This window comes from Halyomorpha halys, unplaced genomic scaffold (genome assembly GCF_000696795.3).
Source record: "Halyomorpha halys isolate HHAL.00 unplaced genomic scaffold, Hhal_1.1 Scaffold1234.1, whole genome shotgun sequence".
Lineage (NCBI taxonomy): Eukaryota > Metazoa > Arthropoda > Insecta > Hemiptera > Pentatomidae > Halyomorpha > Halyomorpha halys.
Window position 1 is genome coordinate 349,171 of NW_027109882.1, and position 12,694 is coordinate 361,864.

Genomic DNA, 12,694 nt, shown 5'->3' on the forward strand with positions numbered 1-12,694 from the left:
AAATATACTAGTATAATTTTTCACTTATATTTACATAATTTTTAACCCCACCTCAGTTTACTTCTTTGTATCTTATCTTCTAACATTTTCAAAATATTTTTAGTTTTTTTAATCTTTTTTAGACCTGTTGAAGCCGTACAAAGTGGGGCTAAACGCGGTGAATAAATTGTTTACTTTTTAGTTTAGCTTTTTCGATAATCCAGGAGTTTTCTCAATTATAGATTTTATTGACAAATTAAAATTCGGAATTTATTATTTAGCTTGTAGATAGTTGCATTCAATTTCATACTACCAGTTATTGACTACCTTCTTCACGATTTATGATTAAATAAAGTTTTTTTTCAACACTTCTTTTTTCTATTCAACTCCGGGATTTATACTGTTTACGAAACTTTTAGGAATGTTGATGTATCAGTAAAAAATATCACACCTAGTGTTCTACTCCTTCTATACTTCAAACCATTTGTCTTAACTTTATTAACTTAATTATTTACGATTTATTAATGACCCTTCCCGCTAAAGCATTTCGTCCTACAGAAATTTCTAAGAACATTGGATATATTATATGAAAACAGATATCATCACAGGAAAAACACTGTTGATAATTATATCCTTGAACAGCAACATATAAATTTCAAAAAAGGAATAGGTACCAATTCGCAAGCTCTTCCTCATAGGAGATTGGACAATAGTCTGGCCACACGCACTTCTTATTGTTATGGGAAGAGTGATGTATTGATTAGTAATTTAGTAGCGAGAGGTAGAGTATTCGCAATGTTGTTTGTTTCTTATATCGATATCTTAAATTAATATATAAAATAAATACTCTTAAAAATCCAATTGATTCTTATCAATTATATATTAAGTATTATTTACCGTAAAAAGTATACTTTTTGAGTAATGAAAAGTTTTCGTTTCTTCATAAATTGTTTCGACTCCTCGACGGGGATTTTTTGTTTGTAAGAAAAGATGAAGACTTTTAAAAAAGAAGTTTCGTCAAAATCAATATAAGCATTTTCGTATTAAAATGTGTTTCAGGATCTCCGCTTTAGCACAAAGGATTATTAATTCTTTATTACTAATGTATAATACTTAATACTTATTAGTACTGTATTAATCCTAGTTCATGAATTCTTAACCTTAATTTTTCTGCTAATCAAATATGGTATGATTTTTCTTCAAGCTTTTATAGAAATTTATTCCAAAAGTATCACAGCCGTGAAAAAAGAGGATCTGTCGAAATAACTAAATTGTTCATTACACTTTCATTGGTCCTTTTCCTTTATGATTTGCGGTTGTTATACTGACGAAACAACTTGATTTGATTTTGTGAACTGTGGTTAGAAGAGATTCACGAACCGGCTGTGGGACTCATGTTATTTTTTTGAGCCTTCCCATGCTGCAAATTGCAACAATTCGGACTGGCCTTTTCTAATTTCCAATGATGCTGCGTTCTCTCAGAGCCTGGGGGCAGATGTATCTATCGTCTTTTTCATCTGTAGATCTCTGTTGAACTGGTTTTTCTGAAGTGCCGAAGATCCCTCCGTGTCTTGGAGAGATATAAACTCGACCTCCTGACTGACCACTTCGAGCTGGCTTTAATGTGTTCCTAATTATAAGCTAGTAATTTGTTGATTTTACCCATCAGTTTTCTAATTCAAAAGTGTTTTTAGTCAATGGAGGACGTTCGTAGCACCTACCGTTGGTTTATTATTGTTATTAATGTGTCGAAGAATTTATTAAGATTCAGAAGGATTAGGGTTATTTGTAGATGAATAAATGTGCAGAATTTCTGTATATTTCTATGATTACTAACAATTAAGAATAACAACTGCTCTGAGAAGAAAAACTATTTTATAATTCTAAAATTTATAAGTATTTTAATCATATACAAATTGTATAAGTACTTAAAAAGAATTTTTAAAAAACATAATTCTTGAATATTGAAATTATTATATCGTAAATTGAAGGACAGAATTTATATAAAAAATCGATATGGATTGATATATAAAATTCTATGTCTAAATTGTCCAGTTATATATTTGTGTGAAAGAAAAACAATTGTTGTGTGATAAAATGTATTAATAATATAAAAAAATACAAGGAGAAGGATCCCAATAACAGATCCCATTAACAGCACTAGTAAAGCATGCAACAAAAAACCGCCATACAATCGATTTGGAAAGTACTATGATTTTACATAAAGAAAATAATACATTCACAAGAAGAATACTCAAGTCCATTTACATATTATACACAAAAAACATTAATTATTTTTAAACAGACACAAAAAATCTGAACCAACTCTAACTAGAGATTTTAATTAAAATTAATTTATGACAAATATGGGATAAAATTAATGTTGATATTTATTATAAACCTTGATATGAATTTTCATAATAAAAGAAAGAGGAAATTTAACCAAAATATAGTTGAAATAAATAAATTAAATGTTTGACCTGAGTATGGAGAAGTTTGCAAATATTATTGTGATAAATTATAGTTGTGAGGATTGACTAAGAGTTTTGATTTTTAATTTAATATGAAGAATTGACATAATAGGTAATTAAGCATAGGCTAAGGATTGCTTATTAGTAAATTTGATTCCTTATGTTGATATTATGAAAGTTTTATTATAAATAATCGTGAATTAAAAAGATCGTTTTGTGGCATTGAATCAAGTTAATTTGTACTTTTTTTTCTTTCAGCAACTGATAAATATTTATAGAATCTGTATTATAATATTGAATTCTTATATTAACCAAATTCTTTTAAATAAGTGATCAGCAGTACTTTTTATTTCAAAATGGATCCCTTAACATTTCCTGTTACTTAACCGGAAGTCAAAAGAATTTCAAACTTCTTGTCTCCGCTTTCTACTTAAATACTTTTCTAATTTCCAGCAATCTGTGTTGTCAGAACGATTATTTCTTTGTTGAAAACTTTCGAATAATGAATGCTAATTGTAAAGAGAGAATTAAGTCGTCTAGCTAAGATGGTGGTGTAATGCGTGACTAAAGATAGGTGAGTATAAGATCGTTTCAAGTGTGGGAAAACTATTTACGTTTTGATTAAAGCCGTAATTTGTTTTGCAAATAAAACATCTAAAGTATGAAACGATAGTGTTAAATTGCGTTGTAAAATTAAAGATCGGTTGAAATGTTCCGATAGTAAGCAGAATGCATTAAGTATCATGTATATCATTAGCATTAAGTATCATGTATATGATTAGCATTAAGTATCATTAATTAATATTTTAAAATATTTATTATCATTAATTAATATTTTAAAATATTTATTATCATTAATTAATATTTTAAAATATTTATTATCAGTAATTAATATTTAAAATTTTTAGTACTCGATGAGACGAGAGAGCCAATTATGCTGATTTTAATTATTATATTTTTACATGTATATTTTATTATTAAATTAATTGATTTTCACAATACTATAATAATTTGTTATTTTCGTAAGTTCTTATAGTTTTAATTGTTTTATTCATACATCAATAGATGCTGTGATTTGTATTTTTTGAAATTTATATTAGCCCACTAATGTCAGATACCAAATTATCTGAATCGGAAAAACTTATTCACATCTAGACAGAAGGTTCCATTAATGATGGGAAATATTTATAAGAGGTGATAGTAGACCTTCTATGCAACAAAAGCTTCAACTCCATATTAATTTAGTTGAGGTTTTTATAGGATAAGCTGAGATTCGCCTCCAGTTCTGTATAACAATTACCTTAAGTGAAGTTGTCTTTTCAGAGTATATAAGTGTGTTCAGAAAAAAAAAGTACAAATTACTAAAATACGCTTTTTATTTATAACAAATTATAAAAATAATTTTATAAATAAAACTATCATTAAAAAGGTCAATAAGTAAATGTTTTGAACAAAAATTATTTTATTATTATGAAAGTCCTTCACTGAATGAAATAAAAAATCTTTCTAACGGTTTAAGCTGCCATTGTCATATCAGTATAAGAAATATTAAGAATTTTTATTATTTCAAGTCCATTTATAAATTTTATTATTTTATGGAAAATTATTATATTTGTTATAACCATATTAATCCTCACTACAAAGTGCGACAAGGATAGATGAATTTTTTAAATGGTTTCCTTCTATTTTATGAACTTTTTTTTTAATTTGATGAAATAAGATTTTATGGGCATAGCACATGGGGAGCAACAAGAATCTGCGTATTCAAAAGAATCCTGAAGAAATAGAAGTACTCCGAAACGTCGGTGTGCACTATATACATACATACATATATATATATATATATATATAATGGAGTTTATGTTAATAAAAAGTCTTTGAAAAGTACGTATCACTCAAATTTTATGTAATGTAAAACTAAATGTTTTCGGTTTAGTATTGTAGTGCATAATACAGACAAATATTTTGTGTAAGTAATGAAACAAAATAAGAGAAAAAATAGGCATTATCTGAAGAAAATTATGATATCACTTTTTTAAATCTTCATTGCGTTGCCATTAAACAAATAAGAGTCTACCAGTCGGATTATGCTAACAGAAAAAATCTGGTTGTCCCAATGAACAAAAAATTCATTTTTAACTTCTGTTAAGCAAACAAAAATATTGTGTGCTATTCGCTTTCAGAACATGGTTCAGTTCATTCCTAGACTATACTATGGATACAGAAAGATATCATAAAAAAGATGCAGTCCCTATGAAGTTTGTTTTATTCCTAGAAAAACCTAATGTTTGCTCATTTTTAATTTGGAGCTCTAAATCCTAGAATCTTATTTAAAGTAGAGGTAATCTAAGATATAATCCCTAATATATGTATGTATATCTAATAGTTTTTAAGATGTAGTATCTAATACATCAAATGTTTTTTAATAACACCGGGTAATAAACGATTAGTGAAATTATTTTGGCAAATTTCATGGAAACTACGTTTTAATACATTTAAGTAATTTATAAGTAATTTAATTTGACTGTTACCAGACATCCAATGTTTCCTAAGATATAGTTTTTTTTACGAACCAAACCTTATGTCTGAAAAACTAGAAATTAACATCTGAATTAGTTTTGACAAATATCATGGAAACTACTACTCCTAGAAAGGTCAACGGTGCAAACTAACTTATATTACATTATTTATAATATTATATTAAACTAGCTTTAATTGGAATGATAATAGACACCTTCAATAGAAATATACATCAAATATAAATAAATTCACTAACTACAGACATTTTTGAACGGTTAGGTTTTTAGGAAATTGTATCTTGAAACTATTAGAGCTCATAATTTAAATGAACTCTACTTTAAATAATGTTGTATAAAGGTTTCTAGTCCTATGGGCAATTTTAATGATATCGACTCCTAATGAAAAATCAACGAAAATTTTCTGTTTTATGGAATAAAATTAGCTTTAGGAGACGTGGATCTTAAATATTTTACTTTTACTGTTTCCTTGTATAGTCTAGGTAAAAACTGAACTATTTTCTGAAATAAAATAACACATTTTATACACACTAGAAGCACCAATTCGAAGGATATGAAACGGAAGTTTTATAATAAACAACTGAATCTTAATTTCTAGCTTTTTTTTTCTTCCTATGTACCTATTTTGAATAATATTTTCTATATATTAATTGTCGAGTATAATCCCGTGACCTTTACAGAGATATGACTAAGTAAGTTCTGGCAAATACCAGCTTGTATGTCTCATACCTACTTCATTAAGGATCTACACCTTTTAGTACAAGAGCCCAACAGGAGAAAAAAGGCAGTTATCTCACCCCAATTTTTAATAAAATTATTAAATTAAACTAATAAATATTAGTTTAATAAAAACTATGTATAATTAATAGTCAAAATTGATGAGTCTGCCAAGTATAGGTAGGGGGAATACAAAATGGCGGCTGTTTCAAAGTCTATATCTTAAAAAGTAGCAACAACACAAGAAAACCTAAGAGAACGTCATTTAAAGAACAGTAAATTTGCTAAAATATGACCCCTAATAGAGTTACTTACGTTAAATATTTTTCGAGATAAGCTTTTTAAATTGCAACATTTCATAAAAATATTGTATGGGACATACTAAAAGATCAGTAGTTAGTGAATTTATTTTGAAAAATTTATATCTCAAAAACCACTTGACGTACCGATGTCTATTAGCACTCAAATTAAAGCTAGTTTAATGAGCTATAAAGTAGTTTATGATGTTTATCTTCGTAGGAGTAACAGTTTACATGAAATTTGCTAAAATGAATTGATTTATATGAATGGAATATGGTCCGGGTGCGGTAAAAAAAAACTCAAATAGTATAATTCTACTATTAGAGTTTTTTTTTACCGCACCCGGACCATAATCCATTCATCTATATACACGGTCAATCAATAATCTTCCAGAATTGATTTATAGTTGTTCGGACAAATTTTCATTTGGTAAATTTATATTGATATGTGAATATAATAAAAACTACTCCTACGAAGATAAGTGTCATAAACTATATTACATATATACATTAAAGCTAGTTTAATGAGCTATAAAGTAGTTTATGATGTTTATCTTCGTATGAGTAACAGTTTACATGAAATTTGCTAAAATGAATTGATTTATAGTTGTTCGGACAAATTTTCATTTAGTAAATTTATATTCATATGTGAATATCATAAAAACTACTACCCCTACGAAGATGAGTATCATAAACTATATTATAGTAAGTTAAATTTCCTTTATTTTGAGTGTTGGCAGACATATGTGCGTCTTATGGATCTAGAGATATATTTTTTCGAAAATCCAAGATTTTATACGAACAACTAGAAATTAACATTTTGTGGATTTATTTTGTCAAATATAAAAAACTACTACTCCTACAAAAATAGACATAATTAACTATTTTGTATTAAATTTAACTCGCTTTATTTTGAGTGCTAATAGACATTTGTACGTCACATAGGTCCTGAGATATAGATTTCTCAAAATAAATTAACTAACTTCTAATCTTTCAGTAGATTTTAAAGAAATAATATTTCATATATATATTTATATTTATATTTCATATAAGGCTAATATTTCAGAAAATTTACTCTTCTTTAAATAATGTTCTCTTAGATTTTCTAGTGTTGTCGTTAGTTTTTAAGATAAAGAGCTCCGAATGCAAAATTAATGTTTTTTTAAGGTTTTGAAACAGCAGCCATTTTTTATTCCCCCTACCCATACTTGGCAGACTTATCAATTTTGACTAGTAATTATACATAGTTTTTATTGAAGTAATCAAACCTTTTTTTCCTCTCGGCCCCTGTACTATTTCTATGTGGAAATCCTTTAATAGTTATAAAATGCTTCTTGTAGTATTTAGATCATGCTTTCATATTCCATACAGTGATTAAACAAATGAGAAAGCAAGGGCCAGTTAAAGTATTTTAGTTACTAGCAGTTTTATTCAGTTATCGATCATTAATATTGTTATTGAAGTAATGATTCAGATTATGTATTGAATCAGACATTCAATAACGTAAGAACGTAAAGAACCTTTGACTTGGATTGACTCCGGCTACTTAGCTAGATGTTAAGTCGGAAGATCCGACATTGCACAACTTCCTTATCGAACAAGAGAAAGAGCTGCATGATTTGACACCGTGAAAGCTGTTTATATAACAATTTCATTAGCAGATCTTTGAAGCGAGACAAAAGTCGCTACTACTCAGCTGCCTAGGCACAAGGGGTTATTAATTATCGCAAGTGAATGGTATTGCACTGAAAGGCTGATGGCTTAGGGAAGAGTTTGGTGCTTATTTATCACGCTGAGCTAATTTGTTAATTGGTCATGTCAATGCTGATAATTCCTCAGGATTTTCGTAAAGACAGTGATGAAAAATTCAGTAAAATTAATAACAGCGCCGTTGAAGTCTTGTATACTTAAGGCGAGTTGGTTTAAATTTGTTAAATGTTTAAAACAGTTTAATCAACTAAATTTTCAAAGTTAATTAATTCAGTTAAAAGTGATTAATTATGATTGCTGTTTATTCATTAAACTTTAAAATCGTTTGCCTATTGGCAACTGCACTATGTTAATAAAAAACAGTGGTTTTTCCACTTGGGAATATTGTGTTTCGGCATTTATTGAGTCAATCTTCAAGATTTTACATTCTAATAAAATATAATTTTTTCGATTTATTGAGAATGGTATTTATTTATTTAATAAATCAAATGGTATTCTTAAGTATCAACACTCTTTATTATATCAGTCCAACGCTCGGCTGATTCGGCCATCCCCAAGGACAATCTAACAATTAACAGTTTATTATACATTCATTTGTAACAATTTTAAAATTATTATTATTAATAATATAACATCCCTTAAATATAAAATTACAGCTCACATCAAAATTTAAAAATGTTTTGCAGGCTATTCTGCCTAGGTTATTAATATCAAGTCAAATCACCCTATGAAAAAGTCAATTAATAGGGAATCATATTAATTACTAATAAGCTTACTCTGGTTACCTATTTTTTCACAACTTCATTAATTTTTAAAACTTTTAATTTTAGATTAACTATCATATAAACGAACTATTTATAACCTTGCATAAACTCAGGTCAGGCTTGTTATTAATTTATTTCAAATTGCCTTTTGGTCTACATTTTTATTTATTTTTAATAAATTTATTTTACTTAAAATCTCTGCATGATGTTGGTTCAAATTCCTTGTATCTTTTTTAAAATAAACTTTTTAATTGATGTTCTCTGATATATAAATTGACTCAAGTATTTTTATTTTGAACATTATGTTTTCTTTATGTAAACTTATGGTGTTATAAAAATCAAATTTGTGTTGGTTTTTAGCTGCATGCTGCACTAACTAGCGATCCTTCTCCTTATTTCTTGTTTCATTTCTTTGTTGATACATTCTATCCCCCAACAATTGCTTCATTTCACCTATATAGACAGCTGGACAATTCAAACACGGAATTTTATATACAACTTTAATAATATTTTATATACGACTTTTTTTTTAACAATTTTGTCCTTCCAATTGCTATAATTATTTTTAATTTTATTGCTTGGTCTGTAATATGATGAGCATTCATCAACATCATGATCTTTAAATGTCTTCTGGATATCTTCTGATAAACCTTTTATGTTGTTCAATTCATAATATTTCCTATTAATTGTTACTATTATTTATTGAAAACAATTTGTTCAAAAGACTTGAGTCAATTTATATATCACTGAACATCAATTATAACGTTTATTTTAAAACAGATACAAGGAATTTGAACCAACATTATGCAGAGATTTTAAGTCAAATAAATGTATGAAAAATATGAGAACATTTTTAGAGAATAATCTCTATTTATAGTTAATTTTAATATGAATTTTAATAATGGAATAAATAAAAATTTAGACCAAAATAACCTAACCTGAGTTTATGGAAGGTTATAAATAGTTTGTTGATAGTTGATAGTGTCAGTTAATCTAAAATTAAAAGTGTTAAAAATTAATGAAGTTGTGAAAAAATAGGTAACTAGACATAAGCTTATTAATAATTAATATGATTCCTAGTTAATTGACTTTTTCATATGGTGATCTGACTTGTAATTAATGACCTGGGCAGAATAGCTTGCAAGACATTTTTAAATTTCTATTTAAGGGATGTTATATTATTAATTATAATGTTTATAATTGTTGCAAATGAATTTATCATAAGCTGTTAATTGTTAGATTGTCCTTGAGGATGGCCGAAACGTTGGACTGTTGATATAATAAAGAGTGTTGAGACTTAACAAGAATACCATTTGATTTACTTAATAAATAAAACATCTTATTATGCTTAAATTATATTTTTTATAATATCATATTTGAAACAATTTAAATTACGAACAGGAAGAAAAAAAATCAAAATTATTATGCTAATAATAGTTATGAAACTAATATTATATTAAGCTAATAATGATATTCATTTCACCAATGTGATTTATTTTATTACACTTTTTTTTTTAATGATAGTTGAAAGAATTGTAGTTGCATAATGTTTTCACGTTGCAAAACTAAAAGAGAAAACTACATACTTTCACTTAAGTGTATTTATACTGTTTTCTAAGAATAATCTTTAATTTCAAATTTAAGCGCCTAATGGGTGTATCTAACATATTCAGCGACATTAACAATGGAAGTTTGTATAGCCGTAACTTTAATGGTTCAATTGTCATTTCGTTGACAGAAATATATTTTTTTACTATATATGTAGATATATTCCCTATTAAACAGGATATTTAAGATCTCCGAATAGTTAAAATCAAATAATTTAGAAGATAGTTTGTTCGGAATAAACCGGAACATGTATTACATAACATGAAGCCGATATCTATATTTATCAATGTGCACTTTTCACTTGACGAAGCTAGAATAACGAGATTTTTAACTTGTATATCTGGCTGAGTAATTCATGTTTGCAAATTTTTCGAGTTTCTTAATCTCCTAAATTGCTATTTTTCATTAGATAATTACACATCGTGTGGTTTCGCAATGTTGAGTGGACACTCCTATACTAGGACTTAACCAGTTGGATGCAGGTTATTCACTGTACATTCCTTTTCCTGAAGAAGTCTACCTGGGTGTTGAGTAATCGGACATTAGTACATATAAGATAAAGTATTCAATCAATGTTTGATTTGAAGTAAAAAATTCCAGTTTGTCTTTCCACCATAGTTAGGTATTACAAGCTTATTCGGTATGCTACTCTTGTCAAATGTGCTTAGATAAGTCTAAGCATGTTTAATATATAAAAATAATTTGGAATATATATTAATCTTAATTATAGGCACATTCCTACATTATCCAATCCAGTACATAAGTATAATTTATTTACACTTTTAATTTAATGTTTACGTCGGTAACTTATCATTAGGCTCATTTACGATAGTGTTATAAATTCATTGTGAAAATATGTTACACACGTAAAACATAGTCGCTTATTAAAACCATTATTAATTACATTAAATTATAACTTATTTTCCAACTTGCAAGGAGGAGGAATGAGTTGAAGAAAAAAAGGCAGTTATCTCACCCCAATTTTTGATTACTTCAATTAAAACTAGATATAATTACTAGTCAAAATTGATGAGTTTGAGGGGGAATAAAAATGGCGGCTGTTTTAAAACCTTAATTTTTCATTCAGAGATCTGTTTTTTAAAAACTACCAACAACACTAGAAAATCTAAGAGAACGTTATTTAAAGAAGAGTAAATTTTCTGAAATATTAGCCCTAATAGAGCTATTTACGCCTAATAGTTCTCGAGATATAGCTTTTAAAAAGCAAAATTTCTTAAAAATCTACTGAAAGATTAGTGGTTAGTTAATTTATTTTGAGAAATCTATATCTCGGGAATATGTGACGTTCAGATATTAGCACTCAAATTAAAGCTAGTTGAATGGACTATAACGAAGTTTATGACCTTTCGTAGGAATAGAAGTTTTCATAATATTTGCTAAATCAAATTGATTTATAGTTGTTCGAACAATAAGCTTGATTTATGAAAAACATCATTTCAGAAACTATTGGAGTACAGATGTCTGCCACCGCCCAAATTAAAGCTACTTAAATTTACTACAAAATAGTAAATAATGTTTATCTTTGTAGGAGTAGTATTTTTTAAGATATTTGACAGAATGAACTTACAAAAAGGTGAATTCTTGTTGTTCGTATAAAATGTTGGATTTTTGAAAAAATATATCTCTACATCTATAAGACGCACATATGTCTGCCAACACTCAAAACAAAAGGGAATTTAACTTACTATAAATTAGTTCACACTTTTTTTTGTAGGGGTAGTAGTTTTTATGATATTCACATATGAATATAAATTTGCCTCATGAAAATTTGTCCGAACAACTATAAATCAATTTATTTTAGAAAATTTCATGAAAGCTACTACTCCTACGAAGATAAACATTATAAACTACTTTATAGCTCATTAAACTAGCTTTAATTTGAGTGCTAATAGACACCTGTACGTCAAAATTCACTAACTACTGATCTTTCAGTACGTCCCATACAATATTTTTGTGAAATGTTGCTTTTTAAAAAGCTATATCTCGAAAACTATTTAACGTAAATAACTCTTTTGGGCCTCATATTTTAGCAAATTTGCTGTTCTTTAAATGACGTTCTCTTATGTTTTCTTGTGTTGTTCCTACCTTTTAAGATATAGAGCTCCGAATGAAAAAAATTGTTTTTTTTATCGCTTTTAAACATCCGTCATTTTTTATTCTCCCTACCTATACTTGGCATACTCATCAATTTTAACTAGTAATTATACATAGTTTTCATTGAAGTAATCAAAAATTGGGGTGAGATAACTACCCTTTTTCCCCTCTTTGGCTCTTGTACTATGTGAAGCCCAAAATGCGGGCTTTATTATGAACTCCAGCAGATGAATGGAAGCGTTCCTATTCATCTCAACGTAAACCTGCTATTGTCAACTCCCCTGTTTTTGGCTTCACTTTCCATTTGAAATAGCGTAGGCGTTGCTACCCCGTAGATTTAAAAACTTCCCTATTTCTATATTATTATAATTTTTTAACGCTTATTGTACCCGAAGATGCTTGAATTTACTATGGAGAGGTCAGTGCATAACAGTTATTCCGTTCAAGGAGAAATACAACTATTTCCCCGGTCATTTTAAGAGGTTAAATAATCA